Consider the following 26,533-nt stretch of genomic DNA (forward strand, 5'->3'; position numbering starts at 1 on the left):
AGCAGGGCTCCGGAGATGGCCGGGCTCTGGCAATGGCCGAGCTGTGCCGGCCGGGGCTCTGGTGGGGCCCCAGGGATAGCCGGGCTGTGGCAACGGCTGTGGCTCTGCGGACGGCCGGGTTCCGGCGACGGCCGGGGCTGTGCCGGCCGCCCCTGATCGCCCGGGCAGCCCTGAGGCGGTGGGCGCCGCCCGCCATGGCTTCCCCCAACCCCGGGGCGGGGCGTGGCGGGGCCGGAGAGGGCGGGAAGGGCACGCGCCCGGCCCCGCCCCTTGGGGGAGGGAGGGAGGGAGGGGAGAGGCGGTGGCGGGAGCGCGCCTGGCCCCGTCGTGCCCGCGTCCTGTGCGGCCGCCATGTTGTTGTGGCCGTGAGAGGTGGCGGAGGCAGCCCGGATCCCGGCGACCACGGCCCAGGCAGGCGGCCGCGCCCCGGGAAGGGGTGTGGGGGCTCCGCGCCATGCCCTGCCCCGCGGTAAGGAGCCGGCGGGGGGCGTAAGGGATGTCTGGCGGGGGAGACCGGTCGGCCTGCCGGGCCGGGGCCTGGAGGAGGGCGGCCGGGCTGTCAGCTGCGGGGCCGCGGCCCGGCACGCCCCCTCGGCCCGCGGGGCGAGGGGCAGCGCCGGGCACCGGCTCGCTCCGCTTCGTTTGGCCGGGGCCGCCGCGGCAGGAGGAGGAGGCGGAGGCGGTGGCAGGCTGGGGCGCTCGCCCGACTTGGCGGCTCGGGGTGGTGGCGGCCTTCCCCCGGGCGGGATGCCGTCCCGGGCGCGGAGCGTCCGCCGCGGCGCCTGGGCTGCCGGGTGGCGCGGAGGGTGGGCTCCCCGCCTGGCCGCTGCTGGTGCCCGTGGCCTGCGGGCCCGACCTGGCGCCAGCTGCCCGCCCGGCGGGGTGGCCGCCTCCCCGCTGCCCCTGCAGCCCCGCCGAGGGGTCGCCTCACGGCGTACTCGGCTTCTCCTCCTGCTCCGGCCGCGGTTCCAGTCGCGTTCAGCTGTCCTTGTGCTGGGGGCAAAACTCCCTTTCCCTTTAGAAGCGGGACTTGTTAAGGCTTTTCATATACCTAGTTTGGGGGCTTTAATTGTGCCTTTTTCCCGCGTTCCTCTTCACAGTCCTGTTCTTCTGACGGCATCTGAGCAGATGTTGCCCTTCTCTGGTGAGTAGTGCTTCGCCCCCCCCAACATTGAGTTTAAGTTCTTGCATTGCAGTTGTCCCCTCTTCTGTTTGTTCTTTTAGGGAATGATGTTTAATCAACAGATGAGACCTCGGGTTCCTTTGCATCTCATTGTACAGGAAACTGATTTCTTTCCTTTTCACACACACTTCCCTCACAGCGGGGAAGGAAGGAAGGTTGGGTATGAGCTTGTAACTCTTGCAGACTTGAAGTCTGACAGGTGCTCTTCTCCTGTCTGCTTCACCTGCTTGTTTTCTTGTGTGATGAGCCCATGTAACCATGTGCTATAGGGCTCTCTTTCAGAAGAGAAGAGCTTGTCTAGTGAATCATGTCAGGTAGTGCTGAGCGTAGTGGTACAGCTTGGCTTTATGGTGAATACAAAGGCATATTTAAATGGCTAGGTGAGCCTGTTGGGAAGGGATGGGAGTGTGGCTGACGGAACTATGGCATGTTTCTTGTAGTACCTGTCGTGGCCTAAGCTTTAGATAAAGAGCTGAGGTGCTTGTCATCTGTTATTAAGGCATATATTGTAGTATTTGAAAACTAACTTTTTTTGGTGGAGGTGAAGGAGTTTTTACGAAGGAGTTCTTGTAGGTGACTTGAGGGAAGGAGGCTGACATCTGATATCTGCATTGCTTCAGCTGCTACTGATCACAGTGGTTTTGGAAGATAGAAAAAGTGCTTTCTTTCATAGCACAGGAAATACTATGAACTCTAAGTGTCGAAACTCCGCAGATAAGCAAAAGCGGGGCATGGGATTCTAAAATGGTTCAGTGACAAGTGTGCCTGCTTTGGAGTTTCGGGAGGCCCAAATGTGCAGAAAGAATAATGTTGAGCAGTGGGGGTTTTTTGAGTGGCTGCACTAAAAGGTGCTCTAGTCCTGCTTCAAATTATAGGAGTGATAAGTTCAGAATCAAGCTAGTTCATTTGCTGCCAGTGTTACAGGTGCCTATCTAGGGTACTGTTAATATCCATTACAATAACTGTGCTAGAAATTATTGAAATATCAATGTTAGTCTGCTTAAGGAATATGCTACGCAGCCCACAAATGATACCAAGTAGGTGGAATAGGTCAGCTTGATAAGGTCTTTTTTGTTTGTTTGTTTGGTTTTTTTTTTTGTTTGGTTTTTTTTGTGAAAATGGCCATCCACCACTGGAGGAGGTGGAAACAGAGCATGCCCAAGCTTCTGAAGACAGAGGATGCAATATTTTATCTCAGATCTCATTCCACCTACATGCAACCCAGGAGAGAAGTATATTGTCAGCCTTTCGAGAGTAGGAGGAATGTGGCTATGCCGTGCTTTGCTGGCAATTAACCCATAAAAAAGGAGTAACTTAAGGAGAAGGATATTGTTAGGCTGCTGGATTAACAGGGAGAAGCCTGACAAATCTGCTGTAGCAAGGAGGAAGGAATTGTCTCCATAGAGTGAGCTGGAGGAGCTGGGTTAGCATCCAGCACAAAGTTTGAGATCTTTTCACCTGCAGAGGTCAAAGGGATATGGTGGCCGTTCCTGCTCTGGTAGCTTCCTACTGGCATGTGTAACTGGATATAACGAGATAGTGCTCTTCTTGATATTGTCAGTGTCTTCCAGAGCGTGTGACTCCCAATAGTGCATTAGTCTCATCAGCTATTGTAAACCAGAATGAAAAGTCCAGAAGATACTTAAGTATGCACTTGTTTCGTGGTTGCTTTCATTGGCTGAATCAAACGAATAGAAGTTATGTTTCTTACAAAATAAGCTTCTGAGTACTACATTGTCTAAGCCATAATGTGCAACTGTTCTGCATTTGTTTCTAGCTTGAGTAGCTGGTGGTGTAAAGATCTGCTTCATAGGTCCCATATGGGTTTTAACTCTCTGAGAAACGAACATCATGATTTTTAATTTCACCCCTCTTCTAGATATTGGTGTCATAACTTCCCAGTGCTGTCAGGAAGACTTCAGGAACATGCCTAGTGCTAAGTTCATGCTGTAATTCTTGTGGATTAACTGGATCATTAAAATATAACTATATTTTTGTGGAGCTTCAGAGTTTTAGGGTGATGAAGTGGCTTGCATGAAGAACCTAAAAGTGAAGTTAGTGCTAATTCAGGAATTAAAAATACTGGCTTTTTACTGACGCTTACTATGCCCAGTGAAGAGCTGGAGACCAACTCCCAATGCATTACAACTTTTACCTTGTATGCTTTAATCCTGAATGGTGCAGGATTGCTCTATCCAGGCTGGTGTATCGACTTGCACCCATGTCAGCTTCTTGCGTCTGCTGCTTGTGGGATGGGCGAAGGTCGCAAACTACAGCAGTGTTTGGTGTCAACTGCCCTCATTTGGAATGTACTTGGTAATAGAAAGAGCCAAGACTTTGTCCCCTTGCTTTGAGGTGAACAGAAGGACTGACAGAATGTGCTCAATATCACAGAAATCTAATCGTAAGCTAGAGCATGAGTAGCCCAGACCTGTTCTTCCCCTCACCTGTTTGATAGTTTCTGGTAGTGGTGTAAAGGAGGTGAATGCTGGCTGGCTGTAGTGACTCTTGGAGGTAATGTTTTATCCCACAAGGAAAGCCTCAAGTCAGTCTTTGCTGATCAGAACTAGAGGGAGGAGCAGCCTGTAGTAGCAGGGAAGAACTGTGGCATTGTTTTGTTGAAACCAGTGGTATCTCTCACCTTTAGTCTGCTAGGAAGTGTCTGGATTGTGTTGCTGTATGAGGTAAAGGTGGTCTGCTCACCTTCAGTAAGTAGCAATATGCACATAGAAATGTGTTGGAACTGCAGCTCCACGCCATGCCAAGTGAACTAGGGAAGAAGAGCAGAGCAGAAGGCTTTCCAGAAAGTTAATTGAAATCGATAAGCTATTTCTGGAGTCACTGATGTCTATCAAAAAGTACTGTTTTTAAAGGCTTAACTTAAAATACAGTTGCTGATACCTAGACTTGGTTCATCTCCTGAAACAGCTCTGACTGAAAATCTAAAGTTTAGAAAGCAGCAGTTGATTTGATGTGTGAATGTAACTGAAAGTTATGATGCTATCTGGAAGGATGCTCTGTAGGTCTTACTGGGGGGCAGCCGAATACTTCTGAGGCATTGTCCTTCCCCGTGGGTGTTAATGCTGAAAATAGTTGCAACAGAGGAAGCTTAGTATGATGCAGCTTTTCTGAAGTTTGCGTGTGTATGTATATACGCATGAGTGAAGCAACTAATGACATGTAATACCTATGATGTAGCTGATGGAACCTTTCTAAACTCTGATAGGAAGAAAAAAACCAAAACCTTGAACACAACTGCCGAAATAGGTGGTTCTTGCCCTTCCTTGGGAGAGTTGGATTTCAGAAGACTTGAAGCTGGATGGCCTTTTAAGTGATACTGCAACTAAGCTCGTATGAGCTGCTGTATTGAAGTATTACCACTTCTGGAAAAGTTAATACTTTGAACAAGATTCTAGTGGAACTTAATTTTAGAGAAATAAGTCTGTTACTTTTCCTCTTGACCAGGAACGAAGTGAAAAGCTGTAAAGCAGCACTGGGGAGATGGCTCGGGGGCAGGCTGTTGTGCTAGCTACTAGTCATGCCAGCAATGGAATGATAGCTTAAATAGTGTCCTCGTATCATATGTTGCTAGATCTTAAATGGTGTTAAAACCCTTTTTTAGATAAATGGAATGAAAAATATTGACTTGCAAATACTTTAAAGTATGCCTTTGCAGCTCAGTGTTAGTTGAAAGTGGACAGAACATGAAAGAAACAAACCCTTCGAGAAAGCACAGCAAGTTGTCTTTTGCCTTGCTCAGCACATCTCGCTGTCATTTTCAGTGTTCGTTTTGATGGACTGATTAACTACTGTGAAAATGAAGTTGGCCATGCTGTTACGGCTTCCATTGGAGATGGTGATCTAGCTGATGCTTTTGCTGACTTTTGTGGCATCAGTTCTTCATTGAATTATTCTCCAGTGTACAAATAGCATGGTGGTGGTCAACTTCAGGATTTTCAGCTATTATGTATCTTGTGAAGCATTAGAACTAGTACTAGCTGTGAAGCCTGAGCTTAGCATGGAACATTATCTTGTCACCTATGGAATTAGGTTGAAGCTAGAATGAAATCAGAAACTTGGTGTTAGTCCGTGGGTCCTCAGGAAGAGCTGGGTGCTGGGAAGGACAGTCAGAACAGATCACCACCCTGCCTGGGGTGTGCCCTTTATAGTAAGGGCTGTAACAGGGAACATTCAAATGTTTGAACTTCTAAGACTGGAAGGCAAGGCAGGCTGCTGTGGGCCTCTGAACTTCCAGAACATGGCCTAGAAAGCAGCGAATCTCTGTTTAGAAAAGACTGTTCTGGTAATTGAACTTTGACATTTTTTAACTCTGTCTTCTTCCTTCCTGTTGAGTATATTGATCTCAGGCTGTATGTTCTGTGCTCCCCTCCACTTGATTTCAGTCCAATTGCTCCTGCATTTTCTGCAGAGTGATAGTTTCTGTAGGGTTCTTCCTGGTCTTCTCCCAAGAGTCTCCTCTAGGTTGGTGGCTGGTGTGTCCTTCTGGGGAGAGTCAAGCCTCCAGTGTGAGGGGAACTAGAAAGCTCTTCTGCTTCATGGGCAAGCACATGAATGATCAAGCTCTGTTATAGTACTGTCTGTTTTTTAATCTTCTGGCAGAGTTTTAAAATAAGAAGCTGTGACTGCATTTTAACTTGGTTACAGAAAGAATCAATTTAAATGTGCTTTTCTGCCTGCTGTCCTGGAGAAGGCTTGGGCTGATGAGCATGCCTCTTGGGTCCTGAAAGGGAGAAACAGGGTTTCAGACCTTGGTTTCTTGAGCTGGGGTGGTTCTGCAAACACAGTGAGTTTACTACTCACTGCTGAATGTACTCAGGGAGCGCTGGATATCTTGACCTGGGTTTTTTGTATTGGTTTAATTTCAGAACGAGAATTATTCTTTAGTGGTGCTATCTCTTAACAGATGTGCAGGATCTACCCTCTCACGTCCTCCTTTGTTTGGCCCTTACTGGGAAAAAGAATTGGAAAATACTTTTTGCTTTAATTTTAGCTTCCTACTTTTCAAGGAAACAGCATTGTCAAAGTAACTTATTACCTGTATGTGCTTCTCTCATGCTGTGAGTACAGTACGCCCATGGGTAAGGTTTCTACTAAACACTCTCTTGTTTGTGGTCTTTCTTACCCTATTTTAAGAGCATGGAAAAGTTTTCATTAGGGAAAATGAGTGAAAAGCTATGCATCATGCTTTAACTGAGACTCCTGAAAACAAAATAGCTTGAAATAGAGATCTCTGGCTACAGTGCCTGTCTGTTTGATGAGGTCTCTTGTGCACCTGAGTCTAACAATATCTTTAAGTATTTTTGATTGTTTGGTATTCTACAAGGTTTAGTTCCTAGAATATATAGTCAGTATGGGGGAAGTAATGCAATTCAAGTTGAATTTGTGGAGGAAGACTGCTGCATTGCCGTAATTAAGTCTTTGTAGTTTTTCATTCTAATACCAGAGATTTACACTACGCACAGGTATAGACATTATTTATAGAAACACTGTTAGAACAGTTTTGTGTTGCCCTTTTGTGGGCCTCATTTGCTTCTCCAGCTTTGGGACTAGAAACCAAGGCTATAATCAAAGCATTAATTCTGTAGTGTTACCTGAAAGGGCAGAGCTTCAGGAAGAAACAAAAATAGCTTCTCTTTTTCTTTGCCTTTAAAAGAAGGTTTTGGCTCCTGTATCAACTAGGAAAAGGAAGGCTCTTGACAGAATGAGACTGTTTTCGCTGGTGTTGCTTTCTCTTGGTTGCCTTTCTGACTACCCTTGGAGAGATGAGTGAATGCAGGGCTTGCCCACAGGGCACGTTGTGTTTGCTGTCTCCCCAGCTTGACCCTGGGAGGGTGATGTCGATCACAAGCCTTCCAAGTCCTGTGGGTATGACTCCTCAGTTACTCTGTGGTTTGACTGTTCTGTGCAAGTAGGATTCTTTTTTTTTTTTTGGGGGGTGGTGTTTCTGTACAGCTGGTGGCTGGACTTTGGAAAATAGATGGAAAATTGGAGCTTTCCTCAAGTCTTTCTGTCAGGTAGAGCTTAGCACCTCATAGGTTAAGGGTAGACTACTAGAATTTTGATTTCACTTATTTAGTTGCTAGAAATTGTAGTTGAAAGCATTGAAGAGATGAGTGAAACTGAGGGGTGAATTAAAGAAATAGTAACAAAAAACGTGAGCACCCAGAGAGATTGCCAACAACTTATTTGCATCTTCTGTGACACTGGAACTGCTTATGACTGTGGAGTTTTAATACCTTTAACATCTTACAGTAGATCTTGTATGGGTAAGGTAACTTTCAGTACTTGAAGTGAAGCCTCAATTTTGTTGTACAGAAGATGGTAGAATGATCCAGTCTGCTCGTTGATCTAGTATTAAGCTCTGCCATATCACTCTTACACTACCACTACATGCTTTCAAAATGAGTTTAAGTCCTAAGCTGCTCATGAAAGTGATTACAGCTAGGTTTGGAGTTTGTGGAAGGCGTTCCCCTGGAATCTCCTATGTGGTAGTTAGAAGGGGACCTGCCACCTGACTCCCCTTGTTTTCTCTGCAAGTAGATCAGGAGAGGGAGTAAGCTAGTTGCTGTGGTTGTCCGATTTCATCTCTCGTAGCCGTAATTGACCTAAATGTGTACCCGTGGAAGCTTTACTTACTGCAATGCTTTTTGTAAGCCTGTAATTGCTATCATTGAAACTTAACCCTGAGATAAAATGAGATGCTGTAAAGTTCTGCTGTTTGTAATTATACTGTTTGTTGCATCCTTGATAGGGTGTTTGCTTTGAGACCTTTTCAGACCTAGTTTTGGATTTGCTGCAGCTGAGAATCACCCTCAGTTTTGCGTACCTCTAGCCTTCAGTGTCTTCTCTAACTTTCCAAACTACTGTTATCAAAGCTGACTTTTACTGTTCTGTGGGTTTGCTGTAAGTTCAGGCTTTTTAAAATACTTGTCTGTCTCCTGAGAAAGAAGAGATGATCCAAAATGAGAAGCTATGAGAAGAAAGCTCACCTGCCATATTGCAGAGCAACTTTGCTTTAAAAGTAATATGAGGACATTGCTCTATCCATTCTGCAGTCAAGAAAGCTTACTATGGTCTGACTAGAGTAGAAACACCTTTTCTAAGTATTGTGAGCTGGTAGCTTTGCTTTTATTGTTCTATCTGAGTTTTCCATATTTCCTTTTTTCACTTCTGAGAACAAATATGTTAGTGTAATGTAGGCATTGTTGAACTTTTGATCCAAGAAACCTGACTAAAATGTCTAAGCAGATTGCATTTCTAGGTTATTTTGATTACTTTCCTTTAATAAATGGAAGCTGAAAACAAGTGAAGTGTACTTAATGTAAACTTGCAGGTTTATTGCATCTGCCTGCAGACCTTTTACTTCTTTCCGTCTAAGCATTGTGCATGTTTTCTTAAGAGTGGGTAAGCTTTTCATCAAATGAATGACTAATCCTTATCAAACAAGTGCTCATCTTTACAATTAAACATTCCTGTTCTTTAATTGTATGCTGATTGGTGGACATACTAGTCGTGAGTCATGAGTACATTTGAGAATTCAGATTCTTAATTTCCTCTCACTGCTGGTAGCAGGAATTTGCTGTGAACAGGGCATTATATTCTGGTTGGATACCCATTATAATTAAATTATCATCTTTGTCTATGTTCAGTGAACCTTTCTTTGAGTAACTTCCAAAAGAATGCACCTTTTTGCACTTTGGGAAAATCCAAACTCTCTGAGGAAGAAGGAGGAAGATGGAGCAAGGTAAATACTTTGAGGTCTGCTAGGCTTTCCTTCTAGATTTGGCTAATGTATTATGGTCAAGGCATAGTTGTTTTCTAATGCGGAATACAATAGCTTGCTTGTTTTCTTTTACTTTGGACTGGAATCTCGTAATCCCTTCAGACTCAAGCATGAGTATCACATGATTTGGAGGTGTTTGGTTAGTGTACTTCATTGCTGCAGAGCATCCCTGTACATAACAGATGAGTAAATTGGGACTGCAGAAGGAAGCCACATGGAAGCTTTCAGTTTTGGAGGTCCATGTCTAAGCATTTAATATTTTGTTGCTGGGTCATGTTCTGGCAAAACCAAGGGGAAGCATTTGGTCGCTTAGACTTCTAAGGAAGGAGATTGGATTTCTGCTCTAAAACTGCTAGTTCATGATGAAGAGGACTACCGCTTCAATATACCGATAGCATACCTATATGTTCAGTATACCTACAAATGCTCAAACCATGTATTAGGGTATTTGTATGGAAACTTCCGTGCAGGAAAACTGTGGTGGTACAGCTAATCATAGGTCCTTGTTTCAGAATCTGTGACCATAGGGGATATCAGTGGATATATAGCTGTGTGCATAATACTCATAAATCCTTGTTAAAGAATAATAACTATTCATTAACAGATCATTTCAGAAAATAGTAATGTCTTGTATAGCTGCATAGTGGTACCAACATGCCTGGTGACTGCCAGGTTGCTTTTCCCCGTGCAGTTCTGCAGGCTTTAGTAGCTGGAACCAAAATGCCTTGCACATGTTGAACTGGAATTTTAGCTTTTAAATGGCAACATGAATGCTGATACTTGATGAGAGTGACAGCTAAACACTGAACAAGTGAGAGGACTATGATTCTATGACTAGACAAGATGAGTATGTTGTTGGGGTTTTCTAAAATAGAATGGGGTTCCCTAAAATGCTGAAATATGGTAATGAACTAGGATGGTAATTTAGACGATGCTGGTCTTGACTCTTGGTGCTGCTTTTGCGGAATTTGGTATGTTAAGCACGAGACCACTGTTGCTTTGCTTAGAGTAGCTTCAGTAACCGATTCTACCAGCAGCCGAAGCCTGCTCCTTCCCAAGCTGTTTCACTTGCATCAAAATAAATGCAAAAAATAATTAGGGAGCTCTAGTCCTGGTGGCTCTATACTTAGCTCATTACTCCAGGCAAATTATCTTTCGCTTCTCAAGTGTTGACTGGTAGGCTGGTTTAAGAGCTGTCTAGCTTTCAATTGCTAGGTCACTCTTAACTCCTCTGCAATATTTTTATCACATAGGCACTTCTTCCCATGAACTCTTGGAAGGCTGGCGATAACCTAACAGTGGAAGGGTCTAAGGATGGGAATTCTTTAGTAATTCACTGAGAGTAAAAAAACCAATACCGAACCTGCTGTTGTAATCAACTTGGAGTAGGAAGCAATTCTGAAACCTGTTTGATATGATGCTTACCTGCAGAGGGTGGTTGGGTTCATTACTGTCACTGCCCTGGCTGATGCCTGAACTGGGTGGGTACGGTGTTCATGAGGAGGAATCAGCCTGGGGAGCTGTGGTCGAAGGATGAAAGGATTTTGCTTGATTTGACAAGTGTAAGATTGGTGTAAGAAGGACCATAAGAGCTATTTCTTGTTTTCATTTTTTAATACAGGTTCTTTTTTAATAAGCTGTTTGTATAAGGTACAAGTTTAGGTGCTCCCATCCTTTGAGGGTCACACCCAGGGAGCAGTCCTATTAATTTTAATAGTGCTATTGCATCATTCCTTTGACCGCCATGTTCTTATTCAGCACCAAGGTATGAAGACTTTTCCTCTTGCATAAGACAATTTGTTCTGGTTGGGGAGGAAACAGTTTTGGCAGCTCACTAAAGAGTAAGTTGTGTGCTGCTGTGCCCTGTAGCTTATTTTTCTAAATGTTACTATTTCAAGTTATTGTCCAGCTTTCTAAACTGTCGTAGCAGTATGGGCAGCTGTCTGAGACTAGACCACTACTCACACAGAGGTAGTGATTATCTGGCCAGCCCTTGCTGAGTGCAGTTCCTTTGCTTCTAGCATACTTCTTACTCCTAGACCTGAATTGTTTGGCATTCACATTAGAGGTAGGGCTAAGCCTCATGTGCTTGAACATGTTTCAAGGGCCCCAAAATTGCAATATGACTTAATCTAACACTTCCCCTTTCAGTTTTTAAGTATTTATAACAACTGTTATTGGTTTTTCTGTTTCCTCCAACAAAATTCAGCTTTAGCCTCATCATAACACTTGCTACCATGTGTCAATCCTATCAGACCAAGCAATGTACTGGTTAAGAAATAATTTTTCTGAAAATACACTGCAGATACCCAGTAACATTTATTATTGAGCTAAACTGACTACGCTTACCAAAGGTAAGGAGTGCTAAGTTAAAACATGCCGTGTCAAAAGAAGTTGATCTTAAGTGACTTGTATCATGAAAAGGGGAAGAAGGGGTTTAAGTTTTTTGTGCAAGAATTACTGTATTGGAAGTAAGCAGGTAGGCTGGGGAGAATCTAGTTAAGCTTATAGTTAAAGAAAGGCCTAATGCCAAAAAATCCCTCCAAAAACTTACGTGTTTAAACTCCACAGTTTTTGAACTGACTCTTGCCAAGACAATTAAAGAATTCCTAGAGCTAGTTTGAGTTTTCAGACTGGGTTTGGAGTGTGGTAGCTGCTTCTGCAGGTGCAGAGAATACTCAAGTCTGTTCAGGTAGGTTGGTGAGTCTGGGTGGTTTTATTGCTGGATTTTTAGGAGCCTGAAGATGTTGAAGCACATTCATAGTGCAGTTGTAGAGGTAGCCAGCTGGGGTTTTTTTTACTGCTTGTAAAAGGTCAGCTTTTGAACTCTCATGAATTAATGAACAGTAAACATCAAACTGGTGGTGTAGCACCTGTTTGGTAGAAGTTCAAGCTTCCCGTTTGACTCTGGAAAACTTAGGAGGAAGAGTAGGGTCCCCATGTGGGATTGGTGTTCTTAAGATCTGCTTAACTGGTTGTAGCTAACTAAAATGCAAAAGGTGAAGGAATACCCTACGGCCAGTTCGGAGAAGGCTTGTTCAGCTGAATGAAGATCAGTAGTGGTAAAACAACTTGGTGCATCCATCATGTTTGCAGAAGAAAAAAAAAACAAGTTTCAATAGCAATTAGTCAGGTTTTGCCATTGTATTCTCCCCTGGGTGACTTTATGCTAAATATTGTTGAAAGACTTGACTTAGCAGAGTTTGTACATGTTGGAACAAATATGATGGCTTGAAACTTGTCTAAAGAATCTGCTGCTTATTAGCTGACTTCTGAAGAGCTGCTTTACCTGTAACCACTCAAAAATCATGCTGATGACTTGGTTACTTTTTTTTTAATGAAACTTTAACCAGAACTCATAGTTTAAACAAGATACTGATAACGTATGCATATAAGAACATGGAAGAGAAAGTTGTGAATCTTCCTGCAAAGCTGGGAATTCATAGATGGTGCTGTGTGAGTGACAGCTCAGCCTCTACATGGAATTTGGAGCATATTTGCCATGTTATAAAAATCTTGTTGCCTGGTGCTGATCTGTTCCTCCAACATAGAGCTTTTTGTAACCTTTAACCTCTGTGAGTATAGAATAGGAATTTATCCTGTTAAAACCTGCATTTGTTGAAGGAGCTAGCTCCTACTTACTCACCTATGTCCTACATCTCTAGATCTCAGTTATTTAAATACCAAGGTGTGTGTCACTCTAAACTTACTGGGTAGGTAGGTTTTTTCTTTTAGAGAAAGAAGTAAATGACCTGTAGCAGACAGACAGCTGTGCCTATCTTCTTACACCTTTTTCCTTCTTTGGTTTTATTTACGTACAGTGTTGTACTTCTAAGTTAGGTTTTAGAAGTTGGTCTGCTGGTGAGTTTTTGCCTGTGAAATACTGGAGATCTGTCCAAATACTGCTGAGATGAAGAGTGTCTAACTTCAGCTTTATCTTGGCAGTGATGTATTTTACATCTGATGTCAATTTTACAGGCTTCCTTTTTGGGGAGGAATGGGTGAATACTATAACATACTGGGTATATGGAATATCTTAAAAATGAAGTGCTTGATGATGAAGTAGGTTGAATGGAGAAGCCTGAAGGCTTCAATTCAGAAGTAAGGAATAAGTCTTCTAATTTGTCCAGTTAGGTTTGCCCTTCTTTCAGGCCTCACTGAATTTTCAAATGGAGGAGTAGCAGATTTTTTTTTGTGTAAAACCATAGGCTCGAATTATATCCTCTCAGTATTTTGAGGTAGCTTGGCGTAAAGTTTTCACAGATACATTGCTGATACTGAGCTGGTGGGATGGGAGTTATGTTCATAACTCAAATGTGGTTCTTCCTCTTCCTTCCAGTATTTTGACTCATCATCAAAAGCGACACAGCCTTCCTTGCAGCAGATTTGAGGTAGAAATCTGCAACTTAACCTTTGTTTCAGTGTTGCTTCAGTCTGTTGCATCTTCTGAGTTTAACTTGCAGTCTTAGTGCCATGTTCAGCATGACTAGACCGATGGACTCTGAAGAGGGATTTTCTAATACACTGCTTCTAGACCAAGAGTGCCGCAAGTGAAGCATTTAACCAGTGCTTCTGCAGTGCTTATCTTGCTTCCCTAGGTAAAACGGCCCCTGCCTTAAAGTTAAGTTGCTGGCTTACGACAGCCTTCAGCAGGTAGAGTGCTGCTAGGGTGCTGTAGTCTAGGCTAGGTGCAGAGTAATAGGGCTGCTTTGCGGATCATGCGACTGGAGCTAAGAATACTGGCTGCCTCATGGCACAGGGCTAACTGGTACAGGAAGGTCTAAATGCTGAAAGGGTAGCAATGACTACAGATTTCAAATTAAACCTCAAAAATACAGAATAGTTTCAGGAGTTGCATCTTGGTCAAACTGAATTTGTCACCTGCAGAACATGCAGCTCTCCTAGGGTTTGCCTCTACTGCTCTCTGGCACGGGGCTGTGTACCTGTGGCGCTGCTTGAGTTGTACTCGAGATTTATGCAGGAAGTGGAAGCAGATGCATTCCTTTTTCTTAGAACTATTTTATTAATTGTTAACTGAAACAGTTGAATTGCTGTTTTGTTTAGTATTTGTGGTAAGATTTGATATGCTACTTGATAAATGCTCATGTGTTTTCCACAGATAAAATGTGCGTAGTCATGGGTTATGGAGTACTGCATTATTGGATTTGTGGATGTTAAGATGGCTGTGTATTTAATTCCGTGGTGAAAACTAGTGCCCTGAAACTTCATACTGGAAAGTTATTCAGTAACTCTGCTTTTGTCACTGAGCTGCAAAAAAGAATGCTGGTGAACTTAGCAAGGTTAAATGAAAAATGTACAAACCACAAAAGTCTCTATTTCGGGGCCTGTTCCTGGAGGCAATAAATAAAGCCTTCATTGGTAACTGTGCTCAAGCAAATATTCCTCCTGGCTCTAAGACGACTAAAAATTTTGCTATTCGTGTTAAGACCTATACAGTTAGGACTTCTAGCTCTTACTTCTGAGGCTTTATTTTATCTTGACTGTAAGCAAAATGATTACCTGTCAGCTTACTGTAATGCTGAAGAGGCATGATTTGCTTCAAACTTCTTAGAAGGAAAATAGAACATACGCATTGCTGTGCTTGCTCTGGTGTAAGTTACGTGAGTATTGGCAGATCTTTTCTGTGAGATCATGTATCAGTCTGCAAGGCAGAAGCTAGTCTGCTAGCACATTTAATCTATTTTTGATTTGTCAAGATCTCAAAGGTAGAAACAAAAAGTACTTTGTCCTAGCTAGTCTCATGAAGACTGACACTTGAATAGCTCTTTCTAGTTGTCTATTTGCTTATTTTTGTAACATGCTGTTATTGCTGAGTGGAGCTCATTGTTTCGCAGAAGCCACTTCTACTAAGTTCAAAGGCTTTCATCTATAGGCTGAACATCTCATACTAGCAATTTCACATGAGGTACTTGTTTGAACATTTCCAAGTTCAACCTCATCCAGATAAGTCAGTGAAACTTCTCTGGCAACAGGTAGCCCTTCTGTAAAATGAGGCTGTGCCAGGGCTGACTCTTACTGCTGCCTTCCACCAGATCCTTGATGTTGTACCTCCTTTCCCTCAGTTGGATGGGAGGAGTGTGACTGAACGTGCTTTCTGACGGGTACAGAAGAAGCTCTAGAGAACCAGTATCTCTGGGGTTTTGGTGGGCTCTCCAGAGAATAATTTCTGCTTATTTATGCTTTATTGCTGAGAGAATCAGTCTGACAGAATATCCTGGAAATATTGCATCCATGTCCTAGTTCTTTTTTTAGATATTTTAAGTCTGTCTTCATTGCTAATCCCAAGTGTCTAGATAGAGTAGAAAGTCTGAGTCTTCACCTTGCTGTGTATTTCTCATGTGGCCATTTTCTGAAAGTCTAATCATCAGGGCTTTAAATTTGTCATGCATATTAGAGCTGTGTGGGAATTTACTGACACTTGCAGGTGATCATGAAGTATTCAGTTTATCTTTAGTTGAGCTTGGTTTCCTACTGCTTATTTCATGGTTTTCAGGTTTCTGTTGGCATTTACCTTCGTTAAGCAATAATTAACTCAAAGCATTGAACTGATTGAGTTATCATATTGGGAGAACGAACCAATAACTATAATGCAATAAGTGTTATTGCAACTTCCTGGTCATGAAAATTCCATTACTGGAATACTTGATTTAGTTTTTAAGCTTTGGAAAGTGGTGGCGATAGAACAACTTCATAACTGATTCTCACTTTGGCAGCTACTTAATGCTAGCAAAAAGCTTGTGGTGTGTAGGAAGAATTGTAGTGGCTTTGCAGCTATTTTTTATGTTAATATAGGAAATGTCTTGTGAGCTGCTTGTTCTTTCCATTTGAACAGCAAAGAATGTGGTGTGCGCGTATGTTTTTTAATTACTGATGCTTCCACAGAGAGTCTGGATGACATTGTTTACTTCCTTGTAGTGATTCTGTCCAGATGTATTTAAGCTGGAAACTGCAGAGTTAAGGACACTTGGATATTGCTGTCCTGTCCTCTCACCAAACCACACAGTTGAATCAAGCATGTGTCTGTCTCCTGAAGTGGGTGTCCAAAAATCAGTAAGAACTGTGCAATAAAGTGACAGAATGTGGGCCTTTTCAAAAAGAGACAAGGTCAGACACAGTCTGGCTTTAGATGAGAAGAATCATACTGAAGGGTAGGTTTTTTTACAGCTGCTGTGGACATGGTGCTAACGATGCTTCCAGTAAAGGTTGATCTCCTCTGGCTGCAGGCAGCTTAGCCAGTTTTCTTGGCATGAAATCTTGGTTAACTAGCACTGCCATAGAAATAGTATGGGTACAGCCTGTTAAGGCCCCACTGAAAAGCTCTGAAGAACTTGTGTCTTGTGCAAGGACAGCTTTGACTCTGTGGGGAATGTAAGCCCTTGATTAAACTTAAAGCAGTATCACTGTACAAGTCAGAATTGTTAAAGCTTCCAGCCTCACAAGTGAGGGCACCAGTTCTATCCCATTACCCTCTTCAGTTGCATACCATCTCAAAAACTTCTTACCTTGCTCTATTACTGTCCTTACCCTTAGGCAGTGATTTCCAGTGCTGCAGGCTGAGGCCTTGCTGCTCTGCTGACAGGTGAGTGGGCACTAACTGCTGGGGAAGCACCTCAGACATCGTGCTGGGCAGTAAGTGCCTGTGTGGAGATGACGACTCAAGGGCTTAGGCAGTGCCTGTGCACAAATGCTCTTCACATGCAGGGGGATGCTGTTCACTGGCAGAGCTGTGTGGTGATGCTGTTCCACACCAGTTCAGAAGCTTCTAGTATAATAGAAACTTGCCCCAGAGCCAACTTTTGATAGTGTATCCTACTGAATTTTCTATCAGTTTTACGGAATCTGCCATGGGATTAGTATTGGATCTTAAATACTTGTACCCAGAGCAATTATTGAAGAATAGGGTAAATGCTTATAGAACAATAGTGGGTTTAGAGTCCAGGATACCTTAATGGCATTATGGAAGCTACCTATCATATTAACAGACCCATTCCAAATATACTTCAGTGTTGCATTCTTGACAGAGTAATTGTGATGCCAGGACTTGAAGATGAACACATCTTACATGTGTGCACTCAAGCGAGAATGTCAAACAGCATGTGCTAGGCTTGGAGATAGTGTTTCTTTCAGTATGATTTGGAATGTGGTACAATTATCCTTCGCTTTTGAAGCGTTATGCAAACTCAGCAATGCGTGGCTCTTCAGAAGTGACTACAAACTGCAGGTTGTGGGAAAACCTGACTCTTTCAAAAGAGAATGTGTCTCAGTTTCTGCAGTCCATGCAGAGAAAACTGCTTGCAAAGCTTGCGCCAGGCCCTTTTCATTGGGTATGACATGTCAGGAAGATGGACTTCTCATGCGGACAGAAAAACAGAACCATCTTCTAGCTTTAGTCTCCCAGACTTTCTGGTTTTTCCTCTCACTTAGGTTTTCCGCAGCTTGCTTGTGTACTAGTTCGTTCATCATTGGTCAAGTTGTTAGAGGGGAATACCTGGTAAGTAATACTTACAAGTGTCTGTAATGGGTTGGTATGAACTATTGAAATGTCTGCTGCTTTCTGTCTCTGAGCTTGCTCTTGGCTGCTTAATTTAAAGAAAATATAGGGGTGTTCTGGACAGGAAGGAACAAGAGTCACACTGTCTGAAGGGCACTGCCTAGCACAGCTGTCCTGATAGGAATGAGGGTGGACTTCCATGGTTATAGAATCAATAAAGTATCATCCCTCTAAATATGGTCTTAAACTGCCTGGTTTCCTTGGCAGACCTAGACATTCTTTTAAACATACAAACTCTTCAGGCAGTCTAAAGCTGTGGTTTTTATTGCAGGCAAATGTCTTGGTGACCTGAAGGAGGACTTTAGTAGGCTGAGGAAGTCTTTCTTGCAGTTGTCCTCCTTGCTGCCCATACTAGCAAGAGATGGGTGTGTTTTTCACAGACGGGTGAATGTCTACTTGGAGTCATAAGGCATCAGGTTCTATAGTGAAAAGCATTAGTTTAACTAAAAGTGGAAGTGAGGTAGCCTTGAGGGCCAGAAGCTGGGATTGCCCATGACTGGTGAAGGATCTATACCTTGCTTCAGATGTCCCTTTAAGTGTCTTGGGTTTCTGATGGTGTCCAAGAGGCAGGTTGACTTGGGTATTGCCAGTGACAGGTGGTAACTTGGAGTGGGACTAAGACTCTGTAAAGGCAGAGGTAAAGCAAGAGGAAAATGTGAAGAGCTGACATGCTATTACTGCATTGATTTCCATACGTATACAAGGCCTATATATTAAATGTATGCTGCTAAAAACCTCCCCCTCCTGTCCATCCTCCCTTTGGTGGAGGTAAAATGACAGGCTTCAGTTCCTCACTCTTGCTGCTTTAATTCTTCCCAAGGCTGCTGTCAGAGCTTTGCTTCACCCTCTGGCAGCCTTGCTTGAGCTGCCAGCGCAGTCTGCGGGCCTTTCACTGTGAACACCACTGGTGTAGCAGTTGATTGAGCAGTGGAAACCTGCGTAAGTATCACTGGCCGGTTCTCAAGTCTGACATCATATCCAAGAATTAGATGGCTCTCTTCCACCATGGGGATAATGATATAATTCCTACTGTGTTATTCATTAACTCGCATTTCATTCAGTGGCTCCTAAGAGGATAACGACTATGTTAGAGGTGAACTTGCATAAGACTTCTGACATCCTTTTGATAAGATAAGAGTTAAAGCTATGTCAGACAAAGTTTAAGCACAGCAGTGATGCCTCACTGAGGCAGGTGGCATGTGGTGCATTATATGTACTGCCCTTAAAACTGATTTAATGCCTTTTCTTTAATGGTTTAAAGAAAAGAGCCAGCTTCTAAAGTTGTTGGAGAAAGATCTAGTGCCCAAAGCCAGATGAAGGTCTTCCTTCATGTGGAGACTGCGTTTGCCTGATTGCATGGCTGTATAGAAAGGTGGTGTTCAGCCCAGCACTGCAGTGCTTCAGGGCAGGTGTGGCAGCCCAACAAGTGAGGTGGGGGACCTGCCACAATGAAAGCACATGGAGGGAAAAGCATTTTGGTGAAGGACAGCTGCTCCTGATTTGTATAAAAATTTTGGTACAAGAGGCTGTTGAACCTTGTTGGGTTTCTAGTTTTAGCATTAAAGTAGCTTGAGCACTTGTAGAATTGGAATATCCCTTACATGTTAGTGTCGTGTGCTCTTCCCTCTCACGTACGTGCTTTTGTAAGGTTAAACTGCTATATGCTCCTCTGCAAGAGAACTTCAAAGGGGAAAAGGATTACCTAATTTGCTAAGCGATTTTTGCTAACATTATGTTCAAATAATAAAAGTGGACAACTCTACCGCTAGCTTTAGGGCTGACTGTTTTAAAGGAGGCTATGGGAATTAGGTATATGGACTCATTTTGGCTCTGCTGCGAGTCCTTGACGACCTGGGTTTCCTGATAAATATGACTGTGGCTGTTGATCAAGCTACCATACCAAATGTCAGTACTCTTCTATTCTGAGGGCTTGCTGGGCATTCATCTCCCTCCAGAAGAGGTTTATCTGTGCTGTGCAATTGAGCCAATAAACTAATATAATCAGATTAAGCTTTCTGTGGGAGGAATGGTGGTTAGATATTCCAATGCCTAATGCACTGTCTGATAACTTTTGCCTGTTGCTGTGAGTGCAGTGACATCAGTAGTTCATCCCCACAGGTAATAACAGATCATTTTAAGGAGGGGCTGTAGTAGCCTTGGACATCTGAAGAAATCCAGAACTTCCAGGTGGCCCAATAAGATCTTAAATTACCTGATATTTGGAGAACCACTGGGTGAGGAAATAGTGACTTTATCTGGGAAGAAGGTGTTGTAGGTGGTGGTCTGGTGACTCAGGTGGCTGCCATCCTGGAGAACGAGATATGTCACTGCCCGGTTGTGGTGCTGCCTGGCAAGTTACTGGAAGCTTTTACAAGTGTGCATAGTTATGGTTTTGGTGTTACATACACAACTCCAGGTGGGAGTGCTCATGTCTGCAGCTCAGACCCCCAGCTAGTGGAGTTGTATTGCCCAAATACAGAGCAGAGTGCTATAAAAATTGGGAGTATTTGAAGAACTAGACTTTAGATATCTGTTCTGGGTACCAAAACTAGAAGATCCTTCTGATGCCTTGAACTCTTCCTATACTTAGTTTTTCAGTCTTTTAAAAGAATACATTACTACCGCTTAACTGTGTGGAACAGTGAAAACTGTGGTAAACGCTGTGGATTTTTAGGAGAAGAGGTGCTATAAAATGAGCAGTGTAGAAAAGGTGGACTTGTAGTCAGTGTAGAGTTCTGAATCAAGGTTTAATAAAAATGAATATAATGAAGAGTTCTGGATTCAGGGAGTACTGTCCACCTAGTTCACTGAGTGAGGATGGGCATTTATGGGAAGGAAAGAATGGAGAAGGGAATTAGGGATCATGCATATTCCAACAGAAGCTGAACTAAAGCTTCACAAGTGATCATAGTGCCTACATTTCCTAATGTGTAATTGTTCACTCCATGCTTTTTGTATATAGACACTTTAAGATGCAATTACAGATTGATTTCCACAGCATGCATGAGTAGTGACAATATCTACTGTCATTAATACATGGGTTTCAGGCTGTCAGCTTTGCTTCCTGTGTTTACTTTATTGTGCGACTGCCTGTAACAACCGTAACTTCTAGTCCAAAAATCCATCACCAAAGCATGCCTGCCCCGTCGAGGATCTCTTCCCTTACAGCAGCTTTTATGCACCAGTGCTCTGACTTCTTGAATTATTGCATGTAAAGTAGTAAAATACCAAAACAGGCTGTGTTTCTTACCTGTTCTTGGAAGGTCTGTTTTTCGCCACCCACAGTAATGGTAACTGTGAAAAAGAACATCTTCAGTTTATGTCAAGCTTTAAGTTGTTCAGATGGAGAATACAGAAGTTCGGCTGTAGGTGGTACTTCATGGATTTCACTGGTTATTCTGGAAGCCTCTACTGTTGGGGAAGACTTTGAAAACAGTTCTGTCAGCTGGACCTGAAACTGATGCAGAGTTATATATTTCCAAGCTAATGACACAGATGTGGTCCTTGTAAATGTACATACCTTGGATCCTTGTACTTGGTTGACAGATTAATTTAAGCTTGCCAAGTAAGCTTTCCTACATAAAGATGTAATCTCATCCAGGAAAGGCGTTTGGCCAGTGTTTGGCATTTGAATCTAGAGGGACAGAACTGTATGCAAGCTCTTTCAGAAATACAAGGTCTGAATACTGAGGTTGTTCCTACAGCAAGCTGTTATTTACCTGAATTGCAAATGCTTTTTAACCTCAGCTCTGAGCATTTGCTTCTAGATTTGTCTTCACGTGTAGATGCGTTACAGCAACTGCATACCCTCTTGAAATAAAGGCTTACAATGGAAGTTGACTTAAGTATTCTGAACATCTTATCCTTGTTTTCCCTGTTTTTGTTCAGTGCAAAGGCTTTATTTGCCTCAGAGTATTTTTCTGAACTTAGTTTAAGATTTCAACCTTAGTTTTGGAACAGGTTGTCTAGAAAGAATATGCTTGGAGCTATTCAAACCTTGGCTGGACAAGTTTGAGCAACTTGATCTAAGCGGATCTAAGTCACATAGGGGCTTGGATGGACTGATGTTCAGTTGTCCCATTCATCCCAAATTCTGAATATTTTTTTTGCATGTGTATCTATCCTGGTTCTTTATACTTTCCTGTTTAGACTTAAAGGGGCAGAAGTAACTTCTTTGTAATTGGATATTGAATCTTGTTCCTGTGGCTGTTCACAATACAGGAATCTCTGGAGTTGAATTGGAGTTCCTTCCAGAAGGGACTGCAAAGTTTGGTGGTCCTGGGCCTGATGGCAAGCTTTACTGCAGGCAGCTTGTATTTTTATAGTTATGGGAAGGAAAGAAATTCCTGCCCTTTTTAGTTTGAACTTTGACCAAGGTTGACATCTCATAAGATCTTTAAGGAGATCCTTGAGTACCTGAGGAAATGGCGTTTCTCAGTATTGTGTTCATACGTCGTCAGCAGCTTCATCCTGCTTATGCATCATGAAACAAGATGATGTCAGTTGAGGTCAGGGGGTTTTGCCATTTAATTTCATCATGAGTAAAGCTGTAAATTAGGACCCAAAACTCAACTACTAAACCTCTTATTGCTCCTTTTTTATGTTGTACCTACTTTTTTTTGCCAAAACTTTCCTGATTTACTTTTTGTATCTAAGCAAATGCAGCCTGGGTATTGTACCCTGATGGGTTTGAGAGAGACATCTGAGTTCATGTTCAGTAAATACAGACTTGCTTTTGCTACTAAGTCAGTTAATAGAGGGTACTTCAAATTGAAGGGTAGAGAATAAAAATAGACTAATTGATCTTACTTATTTTTTACTGTGAAATGCCACTTCTGTGCATTTAATTGAAGCTTGACGGCTGCAAGTCACAGGTAAGAATTAGTGTTACAAATGCGTAACTTGCACTATTTTCATATCTTTAAGCAAGCTCATGGCCCAGTATGTACATGTTCTTGCATGTCTTTATAAAATAAACTCGAAGGGGACATGCTAAATTTACTGAAAGGATGGTTGTAAATCTTTTTCATATTTCTTTAAAGGAAGGTTAAGTCTTGCTGGCTGATAAAAATTCAAATGCAAAACAAAAAGTGGATAACTGAAGTTTCTTGCATACTGATGTACATCTTTTTTAAAATGTGGGATTAAACTATATTGCATATGAAAATTACCTTATCTGGTGCATCAATAGAAGAATAAGCTGTTGAACTGCACTCACTTCTACAATTCTGGTGGGGAGCTGTGGGTGCGTTGTGTTTCGGTAAATTGCTGAAGAGCCCAAACTTCTTGTTTATTTAAATTAATGTTTTATCTCTTTTCTAGTAAAGACCTGGCTGTAATTAAATTAGGTTTGTTTTGAGTCACACAGGGAAAGAGTGAATGTTCGCTAAAGGATAAAACACTTAAATGACTTCACACCTCTTAGTTCTTTGTACTATTAGTGTTTTTCCTCTCAGGGTTTGCTATATCAACCAATGTGAAGGAACTTCTCTAGGAAAACAAGTGAGAGAGGGTTTAAGTCAGGGTTTGCCTGACGGGAATGAATCCACACTAAACCAGATGGTTCTGGATAGTCCCATTAGAGTTCACCAGGACGTAAGGGTCTGAATATACAGGTGAGTGCATTCCTACCACAATTCAACACTAGAAACAAAGGTTGCTGTAGGTCAGTGCTTCTAGTGTTGAATTGTTGCAGGAGTGCATTTGCCTGTACGTGCAGACGCTTGTTACAGTCTTGCATTATTAATTTGTCATGCTTTTGTTTAAAGGGCATTTAGTATAAAATGTTACTGGAGTAACACCTCTTTTTGGTAAGTACTAATCAACTATACAGAACTTGGTGTGGGTTGATCTAAGTGAGCAGGTAGGAAATCCAGACTTAAATCTTCATGTTCCCTAGGGAAACTCATTCTGTTTGGTTGATCTAGGCATTGAAACAGTGATTTCAAAGGGATATAGTTACCATATAGGATTGATTCCTTTTTCCAAATAAGGCAAATTTCTGCTGGTACCTTCCTAAGGAATCTTGAACACTTAGGTCAATGGATTTTTAACTATTGAACTAAATATAGGAGTGGGAAGGGGAGAGACTGTGGCTAGTAAATATTAACTGGGGATATTTCAAACCTTATTTCACTAGCAGAGTTGCAATCTATTGCAGAACTTAATTTTAATTCTAACTGAAGCTCTGTGTTGATATACATATGTGCTTTGAAAACAACCACAAAACCTTCTTTGGTGCCTCTCAGAAATGCCTTAATATGTTTAACTTTGGCTTCATGCTGTTTTAGATCTTTTAAAATAAGCATGTACTTTTAATCCAACTAAATCCTTTCCTGGTGCTGAATGTCTGTGCAACTTTGGTGTAAATTGACAGGCTCGTGGACTTCCAGCATTATGGATGTTGTTATAGATTTGTTATACAAATAGAGAAAAGATTTGAAGGAGTTGTCATGACAGACCCCATCCTCCTTTGCTAGTCTGTAAGCAGGACTTTAGAAATTGTAATTGTTCTTGCCTTTGACATGTTCAAGATTTAAACAAGGTGGTTCCAGAGTATACTGTAGTGGTTTAGTAGCTGGAAGGCTACTGGATGTGAAAATAAATAAGCTTTAAAACATTTACATAATAAAGCCACTGGCTCTAACACACCACTGTTGTGCCTTTAGAGGAATCAATTTTGCAGTTTGACAAAATTACTTAGTCTATTTGAAGACCTCTGTAGTTAATACTAGATACTCACAATGTATGTCATTGATCTTCAAAACTAGTTACCAAAATTGAAACATATTAAGACTAGGTTCAGATTTCTTCAGGCGATCTTAAGAGATGCAAGGCTACTTATTGTGCCTCATGGTGCCCCTGTCAAAGGACGTGTACAGATGCTGTTGAGAGCCCCATCAAATACCGGGGATCTAAAGTCTTGGCTATTCAGAGCTCCTCACATAGTTCGATATGCACGTGGCTCAGTGTTCTTTTCCTACATGTTTGTGGGACCCTTTTTAAGGCTATCTTTCTTTGCTTGCCTTTTATTTTGGTTGTGGAGTCCCATCTCCAGGTCTTACTTAAGTGCAGCTTGCAAATGGAAAGTAGCATTTTGCCAGGTATTTTTCTGCTTCTGAAAGTAACTGACTTTCCATGAATGGAAAAAAGATGGGAATATACAAGTCAATATTTGGAAGATACTGAAGAGATTTAACTGTAGGAGAAAAGGTATTTGCTCTTCTGCTTTTTCTCCTAGTTTTAGTGAATTGAATCAGCTGACCAAAGAAAGGACATCAAGTAGCAGGTTTCTGGAGGCAGCATGCTGGTTGATTTAGCACACTGTTTGTCCCTTGTGATCTAAATGTGGGAAGCCTCCTTAACTGGGGAAGGTATCTGAGTTCTGGGTACATCTTAACACATGTAGGGAGCCAAAGCACTTTACTGCTGTGCCTAGTGGAAAGGTGATGCTAGGGTGAGTCTTCTCTCCTGCTGTAGAAAACTTGCCCGGTTACAGGGCATACTATTGAAAGTTTGGAGGAATTGAAGGTGGAAACAGATTAATGTGATGACCTGTTTTGTTCTAGTCTGCTCAGATGTAAGGAAGGCAGCAACCTATTCTGCTAAATCACGTGTCTGGCTTTAAACTGGAAGTTGCTGCCTCAGTAGGAGCTGGCATAAAATTCCTTATGCTCACTTAAGCTGCTAGCATTTCCTTACCCAGCTCTTGCTGGTCTCCTTATCACGCGCAAGCAGACATGGTTTTTTCTTCATTATTTTGACTACCGTATTTACATGTATTAAGTGGCTGGTTGAATAGTGAGTTCTGTTGATACCGTGGCAGTCTTGTGGATCATGCCCAAACAAGTAGTTGGACTGCTGTCTGGAAAACAGCTGTTTATGATCCTAGAAAAACTAGCCTAATTCTTTATGAACTCTTGAAATGTGAAATTTAGGTGGCCAGTTCATAGAAAGGGGCCTCTTGAGACTAAATAAAGCTAGCTGTCTACCTGGGTCAGCTCTTTGAATATGATTAATCAGTTCAGTTGTGTTATCAGGATTGTTTTGCATGTACCAATAAAGAAATACTTGACCTCAGTGCTTCTCTCGTATTGAATTAAGTTACTGGTTTATACTGTAAGTAAACAGTAGCTACTAAGGCTGTGATCAAATGTACTTATCCCCTGCCATGGTTGGTTGGAAGAGATGAGCTCTTCATCCCTGAGTTCACGGATGCTGGCCCCAATATCTTTTCTGTGTGTTATACCCAGGGACAACTTCAGTTCCTGTTGGTACAGGATACAGTTGTATGCTTAATAGCTCTAATGCAGATCGGGGCTTTTTGAGGGTAATTGCTATTTGAACTGTAAACTCTGCCATTTAAACTTGGTCTACTTAATGCTTTGAGAAGTAAATATGTAAGTAGTTTGAGATGAGCAAGCTAATTGACTAGTTCTGTAAAGGAAATGTCACTTCTGCAGGTGCTGAAGCGATTCTTAAGCAACCTTAAATTCTGTGAAAACTAAATGTTGTGCAGTTGCTTTCAGGCTTTTCTTTTTATCAGCGTCTGGTCTGGAAACACTCATATACAGCCTTGAGGAGTAGTGGTGCTATAACCTGACTTCTTCGTGGATTAGTTTTGTCTTACATCTAGGAATTATGTCACAAGGGGTCTGAAACGTCAGAGTTGGTGTAAGATAAGGAAGGGAGAGCATTTTGTTGGGGGGAGTGTGGGAGCAGTACCTTTTCTGATGGCTCACCATGTTTGAGGGAATGTGAATGTAGTCTATTTTAAAAGTAAAACCACTTTAAGTGTCACATTAAAAAAAGGAATTTTTGGAGTATGCCACAATTTTACCAAGTGCTAGAGTTAGGCCATTTGAAATGACTAACTTTGACAGTTGTATACGGTAGTCCTGTGTGAGTCACTGAACACTGAGCCCCTCAGGTGCCTTCTAGTCCTAGGCAGAGACAGTCAAGGTGTATATGCATC

General features: G+C 42.3%; 1 protein-coding gene across 4 annotated transcripts in view; it reads left to right on the forward strand.

Annotated features, from left to right (window-relative positions):
* Positions 1-308: 308 nt before the first annotated feature.
* MTMR3 (myotubularin related protein 3) overlaps positions 309-26,533 on the forward strand; it is an 81,726-nt gene continuing 55,501 nt past the window's right edge. For all 4 annotated transcript variants that reach the window (XM_064466220.1, XM_064466219.1, XM_064466224.1 and 1 more), the window contains exons 1-2: positions 309-469; positions 1,101-1,144. The gene's annotated coding sequence lies outside the window, so the exon portion shown is untranslated. The remainder of the gene's footprint in view (positions 470-1,100; positions 1,145-26,533) is intronic.

Source organism: Phalacrocorax carbo, chromosome 15, assembly GCF_963921805.1.
Source record: "Phalacrocorax carbo chromosome 15, bPhaCar2.1, whole genome shotgun sequence".
In the NCBI taxonomy this organism is placed as follows: Eukaryota; Metazoa; Chordata; class Aves; order Suliformes; family Phalacrocoracidae; genus Phalacrocorax; species Phalacrocorax carbo.